Genomic DNA, 21,174 nt, shown 5'->3' with positions numbered 1-21,174 from the left:
GACTTTTCAGGTTGGAAAACCTCCCAGGTCTCAAATGTATGATCTCATTCACCTGAGCAGGAAGTGGCTGCAGCCAGAGATTTTGACCGCACCAAACATTGTGGAACGTGTGGTTATGGATCGTTTCCTGAGAGCTCTTCCTACTGCCATCCAAAAATGGGTAAGCCATGGAGACCCAGAAAATGCAGATAAACTTGTGGATCTGGTTGAGAGGTACTTGGCTACAGAGAACTTGACCACCTCTTCCAGGGACTCACGGACTTTCCCCCCTAAGACCAGATCATCCCCAGTGGCGGGTAAGATGACTCCAAGGGGTGAGGGTGGAGAGAGTGAGAGGGTGGGAGTTCTAACTAAGGTCTGGCGGGAGCAGCCCAGGAAGCCCATGCTGCAAGAGGCAGCGAAAAAAATTATTTGCTACCGCTGCCGGCAAGAGGGACATATTGCAGCCAATTGCCCAGTTGTGGATGAGCCTATGCAATGTGACTTTATAAGGGAGAGACGTCAGTCGCTGTTTGCGACAGTTGCATGCACTGCCATTCGGGGACCTGAGAAACATTTATGTAAAATGTGTATTAATGGTAGACATGTTGATGTGTTGCTAGATTCAGGTAGCCTGGTAACATTGATAAAAGCTGAATTAGTTACTACAGAGGTCTCTGGGAAGAACAGGGTGGCTGTTATTTGTGTGCATGGGGACACCCGAGAGTATCCTGTAACTTCAGTGTTTTTTGAGACCCCCAAAGGTAACCTCTCTCATCAGGTGGGGTTAGTGTCTCACTTACCACATGATGCTATTGTGGGAAGGGATTTTCCAAAATTCTGGGAACTCTGGGATTGTCCTGAGCCCCCCACTGGTGCCCCTATAAACCAGGAAGATGACCAGAATTCCTCTGGGAGTGGTGAGGACTCTCCTGAATTTCCCTTGTCGGTATTGGCGGGGGAAACTCGAGAAACTGGGAAGGAGCCAACATCCTCAGATGAAAACATGCCGTCTGTGGAGTTTTCGGATCTTGAGGTTCACAGGGAAAATTTTTGCCACAGAACAGTTAAAAGACCCCACCCTAATAAAGGCACGGGAAAATGTGGTGAAAATAGATGGCGAGTTAGTGAACCCAGATAAGACTTGCCCTTATCCTTACTTCACTATGGAAAGGGACCTGCTGTATCGAGTGGCTCAAAGGGCAGAAGAAACCATTGAGCAACTTGTAGTGCCCAAACCTTACAGGAAGTTGGTGTTAGAATTGGCTCATGGACACATTCTGGGAGGTCATCTGGGGACAGAGAAAACCAGAGAGAGGGTATTGCAGAGATTCTATTGGCCTGGGGTTATGAAGGAAATAGAAAAGTATTGTTCCTCCTGCCCTGTGTGTCAGAAGACGGCACCTATGCCACATTTCCGTAACCCGCTGGTACCTCTTCCTATCATTGAGGTCCCCTTTGAAAGGATCGCAATGGATTTGGTAGGTCCGATAATGAAGTCCGCCAGGGGGCATCAGTACATTTTGGTTATATTGGACTATGCCACCCGTTATCCGGAAGCAATTCCTCTCCTAAATACCTCGGCCAAAACCATAGCCAAAGAGCTATCTCTTGTTTTTAGCCGCGTGGGTATTTGTAAGGAACTGCTTACGGACCAAGGTACACCCTTTATGTCCCGGGTTATGAAAGAATTATGCAAGTTGTACAAAGTGAAGCAATTGCGTACATCTGTGTATCACCCCCAAACAGATGGGTTGGTTGAAAGATTCAACAAAACCCTAAAACAAATGTTAAAGAAGGTGGTGGATAGAGATGGAAAGAATTGGGATTGTCTAATACCCTATCTGATGTTTGCCATTAGGGAGGTACCCCAATCCTCTACGGGTTTCTCACCCTTCGAGTTGCTGTCACAACCGAGGTTAGGAGGCCGAGATGCTGAGAGGGCTCCCCTTGCGGCCGAGTGCAGTGCAACCCTGGAGATGGCACAGGGATGCAGTGCCCACAGTAGCACAGGTTGCCGGGTAGCAGCAGTAGATGGAAATGCTGAGCAGACCAGTCTCTGGAGGCAACTGTGCAAGAAGTCCAAGGCAGGGTCAGGGTCAAGCCGAAGGTCAAACACGGGAGGTCAATCCGGAGGTAAGAAGGATGGATACTGGACTGGAGATCAGGAACGGAGGTCAAGCCAAGCCGAGGTCGGGTGCCGGGAGCAGACAAGGAGTATCAGGGACAAGCCAGAAGTCGGAGCCAGGAGAGTAATCGGAAGCAGGTCAAACAAGCCGGGTCGGTAACAGGAGATCAGGTAGCAGAGATAACAGGCACGGGTACTCAGGAAGAGCTGACGATAAACCAGCAATGTGATGCTGTCAGGTGAACGTTTAAATAGACACGGCGCTTGGATCACGTCGTGAGCGCGCCACCGCGTCCGTACGCCTACGACGTGTAACGTAATGCGTTCGTACTACCCGGCGCACGCGTACTCGATCGGAGGCTCCATCAGGCGTTCGTCTGGGAATCATATTGCGTCTTCGTGGGCGCTGACGCGCGTTAACACGATCGCGTCCCACAAGGTAACTCCTATTTCCCTGACAGTTGCTCTATGGGAGACACCCAAGAGGGCTGCTGGATATCGCCAAGGAAACTTGGGAAAATGAGAGTTCTCCTCACAGGAGTGTGATTGAGCATGTCGCCCTGATGCAAGATAGAATTGCACAGGTAATGCCAATTGTAAAGGAACATTTAACCCAAGCGCAGTTAGCACAGCAGAGAGTGTACAACCGTGGGGCCAAGACCCGTACTTTTTCCCCGGGGGATAGGGTCTTGGTGCTAGTCCCTACGGTTGAAAGCAAATTTTTGGCCAAATGGCAAGGTCCATATGAAGTAATTGAAAAAATTAGTGAGGTGAACTATAGGGTTAGACAGCCAGGAAGGCGAAAGCCGGAGCAGATCTATCACGTCAATCTGCTGAAAGCCTGGAGGGATAGGGAATCCCTAGTCGCGGAGACTTTGTCACAAGCACAGCCTGTTTGCTTAGTTCCTGAGGTTGGAATAGCAGACACCTTATCGAAACCCCAACAACAGGAGGTTAAAGAGTTTGTACTTCGTAACAAAGAGATTTTCTCTGAGCTGCCGGGACAAACATCTGGCGTAGAGCATGACATTATCACCCCGCCAGGAGAAAGGGTAAAACTAAAACCTTATAGAATACCAGAGGCCCGACGGGAGGCAATACGTGGGGAGGTTCAAAGGATGCTGGAATTGGGGGTGATAGAGGAGTCCCAGAGTGACTGGTCCAGTCCTATCGTACTAGTGCCCAAACCTGATGGGAGCTGGCGATTTTGTAACGATTTTAGACAATTAAATAAAGTTACAAAATTTGACACCTACCCCATGCCACGTATAGATGAGTTGATTGACCGGCTGGGAACAGCCCGATATATGACAACTCTTGATCTCACCAAAGGGTATTGGCAAATTCCCCTGGCCGAGTCGGCCAAGGAGAAAACTGCGTTTGTAACCCCAGATGGGGCATTCCAATATAAGAGAATGCCGTTTGGGTTACAGAATGCACCGGCAACATTCCAGCGGAAAATGGATAAGATTCTGAGGCCCCATCAGAAATATGCTGCAGCTTACCTGGATGATGTGATTATCCATAGCACAGACTGGGTCTCACATTTGCCAAAAGTACAAGCAGTCCTAGACTCTATCCGGGAAGCTGGGTTTACGGCCAATCCAAAGAAGTGTACCATTGGACAGGAGGAGGCCAAATATCTTGGGTACACTATTGGGAGGGGGGTGATAAAACCCCAAGTCAATAAAGTCGAGGCCATACAGAGTTGGCCACGTCCCAACAGCAAGAAACAGGTACGAGCCTTTCTAGGAATCGCTGGCTATTATCGACGATTCATTCCCCATTTTGCTTCTCAGGCTGTGCCCCTCACCAACCTGACAAAAGGGAAAGAGTCGGTTATGGTTGAATGGTCCCCAGAGGCTGAGGAAGCATTTCAGTCCTTAAAAACAGCCTTATGTAGCCAGCCAGTGTTGTACTCACCAGACTTCTCTAAGGACTTCGTGGTACAAACTGATGCATCAGACGTTGGGTTAGGAGCAGTGTTATCCCAGGTCTGGAACGGGGAAGAGCACCCAGTCATTTACCTCAGCAGGAAGTTGAAGTCCCATGAGGTAAATTACTCCACGATTGAGAAGGAATGTTTAGCAGTGAAGTGGGCTCTAGATTCCCTTCGGTACTATCTGCTAGGTAGGCACTTTGACCTGGTGACTGATCACGCTCCTTTAAAGTGGATGGCTCAGAACAAGGAGACCAATAGAAGGGTAAATAGGTGGTTCCTGGCCCTACAGGAATTTAACTTTACAGTTAAGCATCGCCCTGGTGTTAAAATGGGGAATGTGGATGCTTTGTCTTCGATACATGCGTGTCTGGCTGCTTGTGTTACAACCCCAAGGTTGAAACAAGAGGGGGGGGGTATGTGGCAGCACGCAGGTAAAATCACCTGGTTGTATCCAGGATGGGAAATATGTGTGTCCTAGATTCAGGCTTTATGCAGACTTTTACAATTAGAGGGGAAGAGTTAATGAGCCCAGCTGTAGTAAGTGGGCCCATTAAGACCTCTACAAAAAACCCCAGCATGCATAGGGAGATGCTCCATCCTGGAACCAGTTTTGTGTGTATAGACTGGGGAGTCTGAGATCTGTTCTGTGCGGTGAGTTAACGCCTGTGTGGCAAACCCCTACAATAGAGACAGGGACTGGGGCAGCACAAGGCTGCACCCAGTTGTTAGACAGGGAGTCTACGTGTGTAGTTAGAGGTCAAGCTGACCAGGATTTATTTTCTTGTTTTATTTTGTTTGGCTGTTATATGTATCACTGCATGTAGCGTAAATAAACCGGATCTTTTGTTTTTTGAACCTACACCGCTGTCTGCTGTGCCTGACTTTGTGTTGTGAACCCATCCAGGGGGTCACACACACCCGCTACCGAGCAAACCCCTCACAATATATATATATATATATATATATATATATATATATATATATATATATATATATATATGTTACAGATTTTGCACATCTGTGAATTTCACGTTAAAGTTAAAAACAATTAATATAAAAAAAACATAGTATATGTGTATATATACTCTATATTATTAACATATACCAGGCAGATTGGATATCTGCCCTTCTGAACATGGGACACAGTCATAGCAGCAAGAGTGGATTCAAGATCCTGGCTTTTTTCTGTATCCGGGCAAACAAAAGTCCACACACCGAGACTCCAACTTCTAAAAGGAAGTGAAAATAAATGTTTTACTTATGTGAAATAACATTGGAGAATAAATAAGAGTATGTTGAAAACTGTTTCTGTCTCTCCTTATCTGTGTCTTCCATTGCATATTATTTCTATTTTTCAGTAGAACTGCCAGCGAGTCTCTCGGTGTACAGTCTGGAGATCCTGCCAGGTACAACTCTTCTTATTTCAGGCTGACAACACCACCGCCTCACACTGGAGGAGAACTCATGGCAGACTTACAATGCTGATAATAATTTAATGATGTTGATTAGTGTTGTCAGCCTGCTATAGGAAGTGCTGCTACTGGTGTGATCTCCAGGTAAGAAACAGCAAAGAATTCCCAAAAATGAAAACCGAATACAGTGATACAGATATATATATAAATATATATATATATATATATATATATATATATATATATATATATATATAGGTTTACTTGCACTTTAAAGTGTCATTTTTTTGTAGACTGGTGTCAGCCTTGCCCTATAAGGAAAAAAGAGAATTTTTGTCTCTTAAGCCTCTTAAGCCTCATACACACGATCGGACTTTGTTCAAACTTTCCCGTGGATTTTTGTACAAAGGGCGTCGACCGTGAACTTGTATTGCATACACACGGCCAACTTTCACCAAACTTTCGCAAACTTTCGCCAACTTTCACCAAATCACATGGTTTTTCTGCTCTTTACCACCACCTTTGGTCAACTTCTGTATTGTTGTCTGATCTTTTGCGTTGGTTCTGAGCATACGTTTGTTCTTTGTACAAAAGTCCTATGGTTTTCTGTACACACAATCGGACTTTGCTCCATCGGACTTTTGTTGCCGGAAAGTTTGTCCGTTCGCACAACCAACAAAAGTCTGATGAAAACTGAAAAAGTTTATCCGATGAAGCGTACACACGGTCGGATTTTGCCTTAAAACAGTTAACTTGCATGTTTGTTGTCAAAAAGTCTGATCGTGTGTATGGGCCTTTACGGTTTACAAATATGTGTACCGTGGGTATCCTTGCCTACTAAATTATATTAACATTTAAAATGAAATTCTATGGACGTTTCTATGGCTTAGTGTTTGGCACCATCTACCGGCCAAACACTGATCGTGGACTTAAATTATTTTTTGCTTTCACAAGCATTGAACTATTTACAAGAAGTGACTGTTATTTACACTGGAGAGTTGACCTTTTTACCCAGGATGCCAGGTGACCTACCCATGAACACCCTCTCTGACAGTGCATGCTGGCTAGGACATAAAAGGAGCCTGAGCGTCCACCTTAGCTGTCTTGGAACGCATGGCCTGCCTGTGAGGGCTTGTGAGGAGGCCTCCCGGAGGAAGCAGCCTATTGCCCTTGCGGAGTGCAACCCTGCTCGGTTTTATGAGTGACCTGAAGTGCAAGAGACACAGTAATCGGATTGGTAAAATCCAGAGACACTGGTTTGAGCATCGGAAGACCAGGTCCACCTATCAGAATGGAACAGAGTGACGAAGACAGCTTACATAGAAGCAAGCTGCAAACACCCGACCAAAGTTACCATACCAAGTTTTTGATCCAGTTGGTGAGCAGGTTACAGCACACAGTTTACTAAACTTTGCACCTAGTCAGACTTATATACAGGCCTCGCTGGGATCCATAGTCCCACGGAGGAGGAGTATAGCAACTGACACTAGGCCAGCATATGGCCTACTTACTATCGCATCTCAAGTATTGTATTATAATTACCGAAGCAATGCTAAGATCATTCTTAATTCAACTTTAATTACTTTAACCCTTGGATTACAAATTATAAAGAATTATCATTGCTAGCGAAGACAATAAGATCAAAAAGACTGAGTACTTTAAGTGAGATCTCACACATAGCTATAAAAGTAGGGGGAGCTCCCTTTTAATTACATTGTTTATAATTGTTATATCAAAAGTCATTGTTCTGTCATTCTATGTTGGGATGACAGCACAATTATTTTATCCACCTGTTTGCCGGTACTTATAGTAAAATATACTTTGGTTAAGTACCTCGTTGTGTGAAGTATTGTTTTCCCCCAGCAGGCGGAGCCAGTGGATCCTGACTTGTCAATCCTGGTATATTGTGTTATATTATATTGTACTGTATTGTACTGCACCACAGCTGTGTCAAGGGGACTGAGTCAAGTTAGTGGGGTTTATTAACAAAGTGCAGGCCCAAATCAAACCAGCAGCTCCTTCAGGGGTCAGTGCTACACATGGGGGCTCATCCGGGATCCTGTCACTCTGTAAGCATGCCTGCCCCCTTGGTGCCAATATGGACCCCATCACTGTAGTTCAATTGAAGCAGAAGGCACATGCTCAGAAGCGAGCATGGCCATTGACCTCCCAGGGGAAGACTGGGGAGAAAAACAAGTTTAAAATTGTACAAGCATTGTCCCCAGACAGAAAGGCCTATGTGGTCACAGTAAGAGCAGACTATGGGACCACCCGCACTTACGCACTACTAGAGTGGAAGAAAGGTGTCCCTAAGATTTCCAAGGCACCAGTGTGAATCTGTCTGACAGAACCAAATTTTGCCTGACACACCCAGAGAGGCAAGGTGAAAGTCCTGTCAGTTCCAATCAGGTGAAGTCAATCAAAACAAAAGCTCCCTCTTGGTCGCACTCAACCACGATTGAGCCAGAGCTTCTTACTGCTCTAGGAGACTTTGTGGCGAAGTGCCAGAAGGGAAACCCTGCATACCTTGGAAATTCCTACCAGAAACTCAGTATTTTCTCAGGAAGGCAACCCATACCTCCAGAGTAAAGCAACTTTAAGGAATGGTTGGAGACTTGGAGCAGACCACACAAGCCCTGGATGAGTGGGGCATCCCTGAAACACACAAAAAACAATGGATTGCAGAAGGCCTGCTTCGGAAGCTATCTGAAATCTAAAGCTCAGCAAGCAGAACAGCGTGGCTCAGGACTACTTAGACATCCTACAGGATGTGTTCGGGCGAACAGAGAAGGTCTCTGACCTAATTTACCAATTGGAAAACACCTATCAACAAACGTAAGAAAAGCTGTCAGATTACATGGGGCGATTAGACAAAGTCCTAAAGTCCGAGAAGTGGATGAAACAAGAACAAAGCAAGTGCTGAAGGGTGCACAACCATTGGACCCCATCATGTTCCAGTTAAGGGCCCATCAAGACGGTGGCATCCTAAACTACACGGATCTGTTTAGAACTGTGCGCGAAGAGGAGGCCATTCTTGAGAGGAAATAGGAAAAAATCCAAGGGACAAAGTCCCACAGTGGTAGAAGAACTCAGGACCTGTTTCAACTGTGTAGGGGTTGGACATCTCAGGCGAATGTGCCCAAGCCCAAGAATGGGGACAAAATCCCAAAAGCCAGCTTTAAAGTTCAGAGTGCCCCAGTGAAGGAGTCAACTGGGTGCCCTACTACCATAGCTAATTCCAAATAAACCCATACGCACCAGGCCCCTGGGACTGCAGTCAAGTCAAGGTGGAAGAAGGAGAGGCTACAAAAGCATATTGTAAAAGTACAAGCCACTAAGCAGGCCAAAAGTGCCACTTTCTGTGGAATTCTTCCCAAGTTAGTAGGGCCCCCTCCAATTGTCCCCATGCAGATAGAGGGGATTTACACAAAAGTCTTGCTGGACACTGAAGCTCGAGTGACATTGCTCTACAGGGACTTCTATGACAAACATCTCAAGCATCTGACAATACAAAAGCTGGAGGAGCTGGAGATATGGGGATTAGGGACCCAGAACTTCCCATATGATGGTTACCTGCCTGTCAAGCTCGCTTTTTACCCGAGTACAGCAGGGAAGGCGGAAAACTTTGACACCTTGGCAGTGGTGTGCCCTCACCCTCCAGGAGCTGACAAAAGTTCCCTCATCATTGGGATGAATACTGACTTGGTGAGAAGATTACTTGCACCGCTTGTACTGGAGAAAGGGACCCCCCCACAAAACTACACCCAATGCTAGCCCAGGTGTACCAAGACCTTAAACAAGAAGAAAAGGCCCCAGAAGAGGGAGTGGGAAAAATCTGGCTTCTGGGCAAGAAAGAGAGACTGATCCAAAGAGGTGAAGTAGTCTGCCTGAGAGCCTCCATCAAGTTAAGCTGGGAAAAGCCAGGCCCCTTCATTGTCCTTGAGACTTCAAGCCAGGAAGAGCATAAAGGATTGAAACTTAACCCTGAAGTATTGCCAACCAAGGCATTGAAGAGGGACCACGGCAAGATTTCAGTCAGTGTCCGCAACATAGCTTTGCCAGTGAGGGTGCCAGCCAGAATACTGTTAGGACACGTCAGCCCAGCAACCCTTAGCCCTTGTACACACGGTCGGACATTCTGCCAACCAAATCCGTTGGATTTTGTCCAACGGATTTTGTCCGACGGATTGTGTCCGAAACTGTTGCATACACACGGTCGGACCAAGTTGACGGAAAATCCATTCGTTCAGAATGTGATGACGTTATTTCGTTACGACAGGACTACGTTCATGCTAGTAGCCAATAGCTTTGAAGTAGGAATTTGATCTGAGCATGCGTGGCACTTTGTCCGATCAAAATTTTCTACACATGATCGGAGTATGTCCGATTGGACCAGTTTGTCGGAAAATATTTCCAACAAGTTGGAAAATTGGATCAGACGGATATTCCGACGGAAACAGTCCGATGCATACCACACACAGTCGGATTGTCCAACAAAACGGTCCGATAGGACACATTCCGTCGGAATCTCCGATCGTGTGTACAATTGCTTAGTCTCGCCGTGTGGCTCAATGGGAGAACAAGCCAGAGAGATTCCAGAGGAAGAGTTCTGCCAGAAGAACACACCTCTTACTCCTGCCTGGATGGAGAGAGCTAAAACCCAACTCCTGAGATGGAAGACAGCGTTCTCTAAAAGTGAGTTTGACATAGGGCTGGCAAAGAGTGCGGCACACCGAATTTGGCTGGAAAATGACAAGCCCTTTCGAGAGAGAGTCAGACAAATCCTACTGGGGGATCTTGAAGACTTGAGGGAACAGCTAGCTGAACTGAAAAGGACGGGCATTATTAGAGAGTCCTGGAGTCCTTATGCTTCTTCGATAGTGGTGGTAAGGAAGAAGAATGGGTCCCTACAGCTGTGCATTGACTATAGGGCCCTGAACCATTCCTGACCAGTACACCACACCTCGGATAGAGAATGCCTTACAGAGCCTGTTGGGGGTGAAGTGGTTCAGTGTGCTGGACCTAAAAAGTGGGTACTATCAGATCCCCATGTGTCCTGAAGATAGGGAGAAAACCGCTTTTATCACCCCTGTGGGCTTCTTTGGATTCAATCGGATGCCTCAGGGTCTGTCTGGAGCCCCAGAAACCTTCCAGAGATTTATGGAGAAGACAATGGGTGACATGAATCTGACTGAAGTGCTGGTTTACCTGGATGATATCATAGTGTTTGGCAGAACGTTGTAAGAGCACGAAGAACGCCTTGAGAAAGTCCTGAAGAGGTTTCATGATGAAGGCCTGAAGCTCTCCATGGAAAATGCCAGTTCTACCAACCCTCAATAAACTACCTAGGAAAGATTGTGTCTAAAGAGGGAGTGGCAACAGATCTGGAGAAATTGGAAGCTTTCACTTCTTGGCCGAGGCCTACAAATGTGACTGAACTCAGATCCTTCCTAGACTTCTGCTCGTACTACAGGAGGTTAGTGGAAGGGTTTGCCAAAATAGCCCACCCACTCACTGAGCTTCTGAAGAACCAGGAAGAAGCTGGTGCAGACCCAGACCAGTCTGGGAAGTCAAAGGAAGGGCCCAGGAAGAAGAAAGAGTCCATCCAGGACCAGTGGACTCCAAATTTTGAGGAAGCCTTCAAACAATTGTTCACAAAGTGAAGCCTTACCACTGCTCCGGTTTTGCCCTATGCAGACCCGGCCAGACCTTACGAGCTACATGTGGATGCCAGCCGAGATGGGCTAGGAGGAGTGCTCTATCAGGAATATGATGGACGTCTGAGGCCCATCGCCTATGTGAGCAGAAGGCTCATTCCTGTTGAAAGAAACGATCCTACTCACAAGCTTGAATTTCTGGCTCTGAAGTGGGCAGTGGTAGACAAGTTGAAGGACTATCTTTACGGGCAGAGTTCGTAGTCAAGACGGACAACAACCCCCTCACATACTTGCTCACCACCGCAAAGCTGGACGCCACTGGCCACAGGTGGCTGGCTGCTCTCTTGGCGTTTACCTTCAGCCTGAAGTACAGACCAGGGGTTGGTAACCGAGATGCGGACGCCTTGTCAAGAAGGCCCCATGACCCCCAAAACCCCTCAGAAGACTGGACTCAACTTACCTCTGAAGGAGTAAGAGCTCTTGGTGAAGGGACAAGCCAGCAAGGGAAAGGTGGGGCCAGAGCTGAAGAAGTGGGAGTGTCCTCAGGTGGGGTTGCCCAGGTGTTATTGTAACATCTCCCAGATTATTCCCAAGCTATCAAAAAAGGATCTCAGGAGAAATCAGGCGGAAGATTCACTCTGTGGGCTAGTACTGAAGGCATTGGAGAACAAACAGCCTGATCTGCTGCAGAAGACCCCCCGGAAAGAAGCCCGGTTACTACAGAAAGAGTGGAATCGCTTGCAGTTACAACAAGGGGTGGTCTACCAAAGGAGCCCCTCTGAAGATCCAGAAGAGAAGTGGCAACTGCTTCTGCCGGAAAAGCACAGAGAGAGGGTGGTGATCGCTATGCATGGCCACCATGGTGATTTGGGAGCCAAGAGGACTCTTCAACTCGTAAGGGATAGGTTCTACTGACCTCACATGAGGACCGAAGTGGAGAGCTATTGTCATTCCTGCCTCAGGTGCATACAACGGAAGACCTTGCCTCAGAGGGCTGCCCCAATGGGCCACTTGGAGAGCCAAGGGCCAATGGATCTGCTCTGCATAGACTTTCTGTGTTTGGAACCCGACCTGAGTGGGCAAGGGGGCATCTTAGTGGTTACCGATCACTTCACCTTCTATGCCCAGGCGTTCCCTACTAGAGACCAGCAAGCAGCCACAGTAGCAAAGACTCTTGTGGAAAAGTTCTTCGTCCATTATGGTCTACCTCAATGGATACATTCGGACCAAGGAAGAGACTTTGAGAGCACACTGATAAAAAGACTGCTGGATCTATTAGGCATACAAAAGTCTAGGACTACTCCCTACCACCCACAAGGGGACCCTCAACCGGAAAGGTTCAACAGAACCCTCCTTAACATGTTGGGGACTTTGACTGCAGAGCAGAAACCCCATTCGAGTAGGCACATCACTGCATTGGTTCATGCCTATAACAGCACCAAAAATGACGCCACTGGATATTCACCTTACAGGTTGATGTTCGGGCATGAAGCCAGGCTACCAGTGGATCTAGCCTTTGGGACCTCTCTGGACCACATGTCAGAGACCTCCTATCGAGGATATGTGGACAGACTGTGGAGGAACTTGAAGATAGCTTATGAGCAGGCCCAAGCCACCTCGAACGTCAGAGAAAATAGGAATAAGAGGAACTTTGATCTAAAGGTAAGAGTTCAGGATCTTCAACCAGGTGACCGTGTCCTGCTAAGGAATCTGGGCATCCCAGGCAAACATAAGTTGACTGACCGCTGGAGATCACAGCCATATGTTGTGTGCAGGAAGCTCCCAGGACTCCCAGTGTATGAAATCAAGCCAGAAGGATAAACTGGGCCAGTAAAAACCTGACATCAGAATCATCTCTTACCCCTCACAGAAGCAGTCAGGACAAATCCAGAAGAGGAACTCCCCTCCACGTCTACTGCTGTGCGCAGACCAGCAACTAGGTCTCAGCCTGCACCCTCTGCAGATGAGGATGAAGAAATGGAGATGAGCTGGCTGTGGCCACCTGAGACATCAGAGACTGACATTGATGTATCCCCAAAAACAGGAGAAGATAATAATGGGACTCTTAGGGCAGAGGCCCCAGAATTTGTGCCGATGACCCATCACATAGAAGAGCAAAATACTCCTGCTTGCTCCCCATTGCCGGCATTGGAGATGAGGAATGATGATATTTGTCCAAAAGTAGTGGATACCCCAAAAAGGCAAAGAACAAAGAGAGACATTCACCCACCAAAGAGACTGACTTACGATACACTGGGTGAATGCTCTGAAGCATCTCAAATTGTCAGCAAAAGAAACTCTGAAGTGCCTGGTCCCTTTATTTTTGATTCAGTGAGGGACAACTCCAACTCACCCCTTGACGCATCTGTACCAGACAATGTAGTATCAGCTGTGAGTGCACAGGACAGTTCCACATCACATGTTAGTTGGTGGGAAGCTCCTCTGTCTGTATTGTGTAACCGTATAGAGGCAAAAATACAGGATAGAGTTAACATTTTGAACCTCTTTGGGGACCAAGGAGACAAAGTAGGGGGAGTGTGTAGCACGGGTATCCTTGCCTACTAAATTATATTAACATTTATAATGAAAGTCTATGGACATTTCTTGCTTAGTGTTTGGCTCCATCTAGCGGCCAAACAATGATAGTGGACTTAAATGATTTTTTGCTTTCACAAGCATTGAATTATTTACAGGAAGTGACTGTTATTTACACTGGAGAGTTGACCTTTTTACCCAGGATGCCAGGTGACCTACCCATGGACACCCTCTCTGACAGTGCATGCTGGGTAAGACATAAAAAGAGCCAGAGCGATCATCTTAGCTCTCTTGGGAATGCATGGCCTGCATGTGAGGGTTTGTGAGGAGGCCTCCCGGAGGAAGCAACCTTTTGCCCTTGCGGAGTGCAACCCTGCTTGTTTGTGGGAGTGACTTGAAGGGCCAGAGACACAGTGAACAGATTGGGAAGATTCAGAGACACTCGTTTGAGCATCGGAAGACCAGGTCCACCTATCGGAATGGAACGGAGTGACGGAGCCAGCTGACATAGAAGCAAGCTGCAAACACCCGACCAAAGTTACCATACCAAGCTTTTGATCCAGTTGGTGAGCGGGTTACAGCACACAGTTTACTAAACTTTGCACCTAGTCAGACTTATATACAGGCCTCACTGGGATCAATAGTCCCACGGAGGAGAAGTATAGCAACTGACACTAGTCCGGCATAGGGCCTACTTACTATTGCATCTCAAGTATTGTATTATAATTACAGAAGCAACGCTAAGATCATTCTTAATTCAACTTTAATTACTTTAACCCTTGGATTACAAATTATAAGGAATTATCATTGCTAGCGAAGACAAGAAGATCAAAAAGACTGAGTACTTTAAGTGAGATCTCACACATAGGTTTGAAAGTAGGGGTAGCTCCCTTATTATTACATTGTTTATAATTATTATATCAAAAGTCATTGTTCTGTCATTCTATGTTGGGATGACAGCATAATTATGGTAACCACCTGTTTGCCAATACTTATAGAAAAATATACTTTGGTTAAGTACCTCGTTGTGTGGAGTGTTGTTTTCACCCAGCAGGTGGAGCCAGGGGATCCTGACGTGTCAATACAGGTATATTGTGTTATATTATAATGTACTGTCTTGCACCACAGCTGTGTCAAGGGGACTGAGTCAAGTTAGTGGGGTTTATTAGCAAAGTGCAGGCCCAAATCAAACAAAGCCAACTCCTTCGGGGGTCAGTGCTACACATGTTTTAACTATTTTAACCTGGGGGGACAGAAGTCATTCCCCATGGAGAACCCCATAGTCTGTGAGTAAAGGCCCATATACACGATCAGACTTTTTGACAACAAACATGCAAATTAGCTGTTTTAAGGCAACATCCAACCGTATGTATGCTCCATTGGACAAACTTTTTCGGTTTTCAGCGGACTTTTGTTGGCTGTGCGAATGGACAAACTTTCCGGCAACAAAAGTCAGATGGAGCAAAGTCCGATTGTGTGTAAAGAAAACCATAGGACTTTTGTACAAAGAACAAACATGTATGCTCAGAACCAACGCAAAAGATCAGACAACAATACAGAAGTTGACCAAAGGTGGCGGTAAAGAGCAGAAAAACCATGTGATTTGGTGAAAGTTGGCTGAAAAAGTCCTGCCGTGTGTATGCAATACAAGTTCACGGCCGATGTCCTTTGTACAAAAATCTACGGGAAAGTTTGAACAAAGTCCGATCGTGTGAGGATTAAGAGGCTTAAGAGAGAAAAATTCTCTTTTTTCCTTCTGTTTGCTCTATTGAATATACAATTGTAAGCATTTTGTTATACCTGTTCAAATTACAAAACAAAAAATAGGACAAGGCTGACCCCATAGTCTGCGAGTAAAGGCCCATATACACGATCAGACTTTTTGACAACAAACATGCAAATTAGCTGTTTTAAGGCAACATCCGACCGTGTGTATGCTCCATTGGACAAACTTTTTCGGTTTTCATCTGACTTTTGTTGGCTGTGCGAATGGCAACCTTTCCAGCAACAAAAGTCCAATGGCACAAAGTCCGATCGTGTGTACAGAAAACCATAGGACTTTTGTAAAAAGTACAAACACACATGCTCAGAACCAATGCAAAAGATCAGACAATACAGAAGTTCACCAAAGGTGGTGGTAAAGAGCAGGAAAACCCACGTGATTTGGTGAAAGTTGGCTGAAAAAGTTCTGCCGTGTGTATGCAATATAAGTTCACGGCCGAAGCCCTTTGTACAAAAATCCGTGGGAAATTTTGTACAAAGTCAGATCGTGTGTATTAGGCTTAACACTATAGATGGCTACAGCATGTGTCCATGGGAGTGATGTGATCATAGATTGTGATAAATGGCCAATCACAGTGGCCCTTTTCCACGTGATCAGCTATGTTCAATTACAGCTGATCACAGGATGTAAACACAAGCTGGTTTTGGGCTTTTCTTTCCTCATGCTGACATTGTGAAGAGAGAAGAAGAGAGCCAATAACCGGCTTGTGTTAAAGGAGCATGAGCACTGGTAATCAGGGATGTCAATCAGTGCCCAACAGTGCTGTCAATCAATGCTCATCAGTGCCCATCAGTGCTGTCAATCAGTGCCCATCAGTGCTGTCAGTCAGGGCCCATCAGTGCTGTGTCAGTGCCTATCAATGCCTCCTCATCAGTGTCACTTATCAGTGCTGCCAATCAGTGCCCAACAGTGCTGCCAATCAATGCTCATCAGTGCTGTCAATCAGTGTCCATCAGTGTCTCCTCATCAGTGTCACTTATCAGTGCTATCAGAGCCCATCAATGCCACCTATCAGTGTCCATCAGTGCTGCTTACCAGTGCCGCTATATCAGTGTTTATTAGTGCCACCCATCAGTGTACATCAGTGCAGCCTGATCGGCGTACATCAGTGCAGGAGAAAAATTACCTGTATGCAAAATTTTCAATTTTTTTTTGTTTATTTAGCAAAAAATATAAAAAAAACTCAGTGGTGAGTAAATACCACCAAAAGAAAGCTCTATTTGTATGAAAAACATGATAACATCTTCATATGGGTATAGTGTAGCATCACCACGCAATTGTCATTCAAAGTGTGAAAGTGTCTAGTGGGCAAGTGGTTAATTTCTGTGTTATTTATATTTTTATGTGAAGGGCAGATAAGGCTAATATAATATTTGAAGCAATAAAGTTCATGGGTAACATTATTAAATGTCTTTGAATGACTATAATTGTTACACATCTGGTGAAAAAACTGTACAATGGGCGGCCAATGTCATGAAAAGTGAGGGCCACATGTTCTCCTCCTCACCGTATTATTGTCTTCATCCCATATTATTTTGTTATAGTCAATGTGAAGTTGGTCTTCTTCTTTAGCCCATGGTTTGTACGAACCAACATCAATAGACTTTGCTCTCATTTTGCGCAAAGACTTCACCCAATTTACTATTTTGTAGTGAGAAGAAAATTCACCATTTTCATCAAAGAAGGTCATTCTGTCTGCCGTCTTATATGGATTTTTTATTTGTTTCACATATTTATGCAACTGGAGGACAGAAAAACCTCAAACAAGTTAAAACTGAAGTTTAAACAATTTTTATGTTGCTTTCCCTTGTTTATCCATCTCCCTTTATCAATGCAATATACAGTGTATCTGTGTATATATCTATCTATATATATGCATGACAGATTAAAATCCACTAGGGTGCAGAGTAGATAGGATGACTCTGAGTTCCAATGCCATACAATGGTTTCTGCTGATGAAAAGCTCAATTCCAGGCTGGTTGTACAATGGCTGGAGGGTCTCCTCATCACATCAGATCTTATATTCAGGTCTCAGGAACAAAGATGGACACCACATTGGGCTCATCCTCAAAGGCCCCATGAAACTGGACTTTACTGCAACATTCATCTGGAGATATCTCTATCAACCGCTTGCCGACCACCTCACGCCGATATACTTCAGCAGAAGGACTCGTAAGGCAAACTAACATACCTGTACGTGACCCTTTATGAGGCAGCCAGTGGGCGTGGCAAGCTCCGTGAGTCACCTCGCAGGTCCCGCGGACTCGATTGTCGCAGGGATACCCACGATCGCCTCATAGAGAGGAAGAACGGGGAGATGCTAATGTAAATAAGCATCTCCCCATCCTGCCTATTGACAGTGTCACTGATCTCTACTCCTTGTGCCACAAGTAACCACGCCCCCACAGTTAGAAACACTCCCCAGGACACACTTAACCCTTATACTGCTCCCAGTGGTTAACCCCTTCCCTGCCAGTGTCATTTACACAGGAATCAGTGCATTTGTATAGCACTGATTACTGTATAAATGACAATGGTCCCAAAAATGTGTCAAAAATGTCTGATGTGTCCGCCATAATGTTGCCGTCAGGATAAAAATCGATGATCGCTGCCATTACTAGTAAAAAAATAAAATAAAATAATAAAATGAATAAAAATGCTGTAAAACTATCCCCTATTTTGTAAATGCTATAACTTTTGTGCAAACCAATCAATAAACGCTTATTGCGATTTTTTTTTTAACCAAAAATATGTATAAGAATACGTATCGGCCTAAACTGAGGAAAAGAAAATTATATATTTTTGGGGGGTATTTATTATAGCAAAATGTAAAAAATAATGCATTTTTTTCAAAATTGTCGCTCTTTTTTTGTTTATAGCGCAAAAAAGAAAAACCGCCGAGGTGATCAAATACCACCAAAAGAAAGCTCTATTTTTGGGAAAAAAAAGACATCAATTTTGTTTGGGAGCCATGTCGCAAGACCACGTAATTGTCAGTTAAAGCGACGCAGTGCCGAATCGCAAAAAGTGCTCTGGTCAGGAAGGGGGTAAATTCTTCCGGGCTGAAGTAGTTAATAACTTTATATATCTGGATATATGTTCACAGAGGTCCTGTCCTGGGTGGAGGCACTGCTAACTTTATTACAAATCCCACTCTTCCACTTAGTGAAGGTTCTGGTTATCTTATTTAGCTACAGGTTTAGCGCAATATTCTGTTTGGGGGCAGCCAGTTGTCATAACCCTCAACCCCCCCCCCCCCCCCCCCTCAATGTGTTGCTCACATTTGCACACACAGATTCTAATGGTTAAATTAATACTAAATTCTTGTTTCTTTTTACTGAAAAAAAAAAAAAACATTTTATACTTACCTCCTCTGTGCAGTGATTTTGCACAGAGCAGCCCAAATCCACCTCTTCTCAGGCCCCTCCCTCCTGCCGAGTGCCCCCACAGCAAGCAGTTTGCTATGGGGACACCTGAGCCAAGCCGCTGCTCTGTGTGTCCATTCAGACACGGAGCTACAGCATGGCCCTGCCCCCTCTCTCCTTTGATTGGCTCACTGATTTTGATTGACAGCAGCAGGAGCCAATGGTCACCGCTGTGTGTCTCAGCCAATCAGGAGGCAAAGTCCTAGACAGCCGAGTCTCTTGTGCAAAATCGCTGGATTGAGATGGGGCTCAGGTAAGTATTAGGGGGGCTAGGTGGGGGGCTGCACACAAAAGTTTTTTTTTTATCCTAATGCACAGAATGCATTAAGAGAAAAAAACCTTCTGCCTTTACAACCACTTTAAATACACTCACAGGCCACTTTATTAGGTACATCTTGCTAGTACCGGGTTGGACCCCCTTTTGCCTTCAGAATTGCCTTCATTCTTCGTGGCATAGACACAACAAGGTTTTGGAAACATTCCTCAGAGATTTTGGTTCATAGTGACATGATAGCATCACACAGTTGTTGCAGATTTATCGGCTGCACATCCATGATGTAAATCTCCCGTTCCTACATATCCCAGAGGTGCTCCATTGTATTGAGATTTGGTGACTGTGGAGGCCATCGGAGTACAGCGACCTCATTGTCATGTTAAAGAAATCAGTTTGAGATGATTTGAGCTTTGTGACATGGTGCATTATCCTGCTGGAAGTAGCCATTAGAAGACAGTAGTCATAAAGGGATGGACATGGTCAGCAACAATACTCAGGTAGGCCGTGGTGTTTAAAATATACTTAATTGGTACTAAGTGGCCCAAAATGTGCCTAGAAAATATCCCCCCACACCATTACACCACCACCACCAGCCTGAACCGTTGAGACAAGACAGGCTGGATCCATGCTTTCATGTTGTTTACGCAAAATGATGACCCGACCATCTGAATGTTTTTTTTGGTGAGCCTGTGGGAATTGTAGCCAACTTTTCCTGTTCAGCTGACATGAGTGGCACCCGGTGTGGTTTTCTACTGAAGTAGTCCATCTGCTTAAAGGTTCGATGTGTTATTCAGAGATGTTATTCTGCAGTCCTTGATTGTAACGAGTGGTTATTTGTATTACTGTTGCCTTTCTATAATCTCCAACCAGTCTGTCTATTCTCCTCTGACATCAACAATAAAGAATTTCCCTCCACACAACTGCTGCTCACTGGATATTTTCTCTTTTTCGGGCCATTCTCTGTAAACCCCAGAGTTGGTTGTACATGAAACTCCTAGTAGATCAGCAGTTTTTGAAATACTCAGACCAGCCCGCCTGGCACCAACAACCATGCCACGTTCAAACTTCTCCTTTCTTCCCCATTCTGATGCTCAGTTTGAACTTCAGCAAGTGGTCTTCACCACGTCTAAATGCCTAAATGTATTGAGTTGCTGCCATGTGATTGGCTGATTGGCAATTTGTGTTACCAAGCAATTGGACACCTATCCCTAATAAAGTGGCCGTGGGTGTATAATTGGCTAAGTATTAGCATATAAAGTTTCATTTCACATTATCCTGATTTCTACACAAATTAAGGATAGGGTTGAAGCACAGTTACACTGATTACCTTGGTAGTCGTCTATGTACTGTACAAAGATATGGTTTAATGACTGCTCCATAAACGATTCTTAAACATTGAATATAGAACAAAAACTTACAGTGCCTTGAAAAAGTTTTGAAATTTTCCACATCTTGCCATGTTGCAACCAAAAACATGAATGTATTTTATACGGATTTTATGTAATAGACCAACACACAGTGGCACATCATTTTAAAGTGGATGGAAAATGATAAAAGGTTTTGCTTTTAGGCCAAAATGTAAAATTTTGGTCTCATTTGACCAGAGCACCTTCTCCCTCCACATGGCTTCTCACAAACTGCAAACTGGACTTCTTATGGCTTTCTTTCAACAATGACTTTCTTCTTGTCACTCTTCCATAAAGCCCAGATTTGTGGAGAGCATGACTCTAATAGTTGTCCTGTGGACAGATTCTCCCCCCTGAGCTGTGGATCTCTGCAGCTCCTCCAGAGTTACCATGGGCCTCTTGGCTGCTTCTCTGATGAATGCTCTCCTTGTCAGTTTAGGTGGACGGCCATGTCTTGGTAGGTTTGCAGTTGTGCCATACTCTCTCCATTTTCGGATGATGGATTGAACAGAGCTCCGTGAGATGTTCAAAGCTTGGGATATTTTTTATAACCTGACCCTGCTTTATACTTCTCCACAACTTTATCCCTGACCTGTCTGGTGTGTTCCTTGGCCTTCACGATGATATTTGTTC

The 21,174-nt window shown here is 45.2% G+C and overlaps 1 pseudogene across 1 annotated transcript in view; it reads right to left on the bottom strand.

The window, feature by feature from the left end:
• Positions 1 to 21,174, bottom strand: part of LOC143940036 (vomeronasal type-2 receptor 26-like) — a 162,577-nt pseudogene that overhangs the window by 48,002 nt on the left and 93,401 nt on the right. The window contains exons 4-5 of the transcript XR_013263818.1: positions 16,944 to 17,177; positions 5,155 to 5,278 (exon numbers count right to left, since the gene is read on the bottom strand). The product of XR_013263818.1 is annotated as a vomeronasal type-2 receptor 26-like (transcript). The remainder of the gene's footprint in view (positions 1 to 5,154; positions 5,279 to 16,943; positions 17,178 to 21,174) is intronic.

The sequence above is a fragment of the Lithobates pipiens genome, unplaced genomic scaffold (assembly GCF_037356315.1).
Source record: "Lithobates pipiens isolate NorthernLeopardFrog02 unplaced genomic scaffold, aLitPip1_a1.2 Scaffold_3, whole genome shotgun sequence".
Taxonomy (NCBI): Eukaryota; Metazoa; Chordata; class Amphibia; order Anura; family Ranidae; genus Lithobates; species Lithobates pipiens.
The sequence above is the reverse complement of the archived record's forward strand: the minus strand, read 5'-3'. Positions and strand labels throughout refer to the sequence as shown.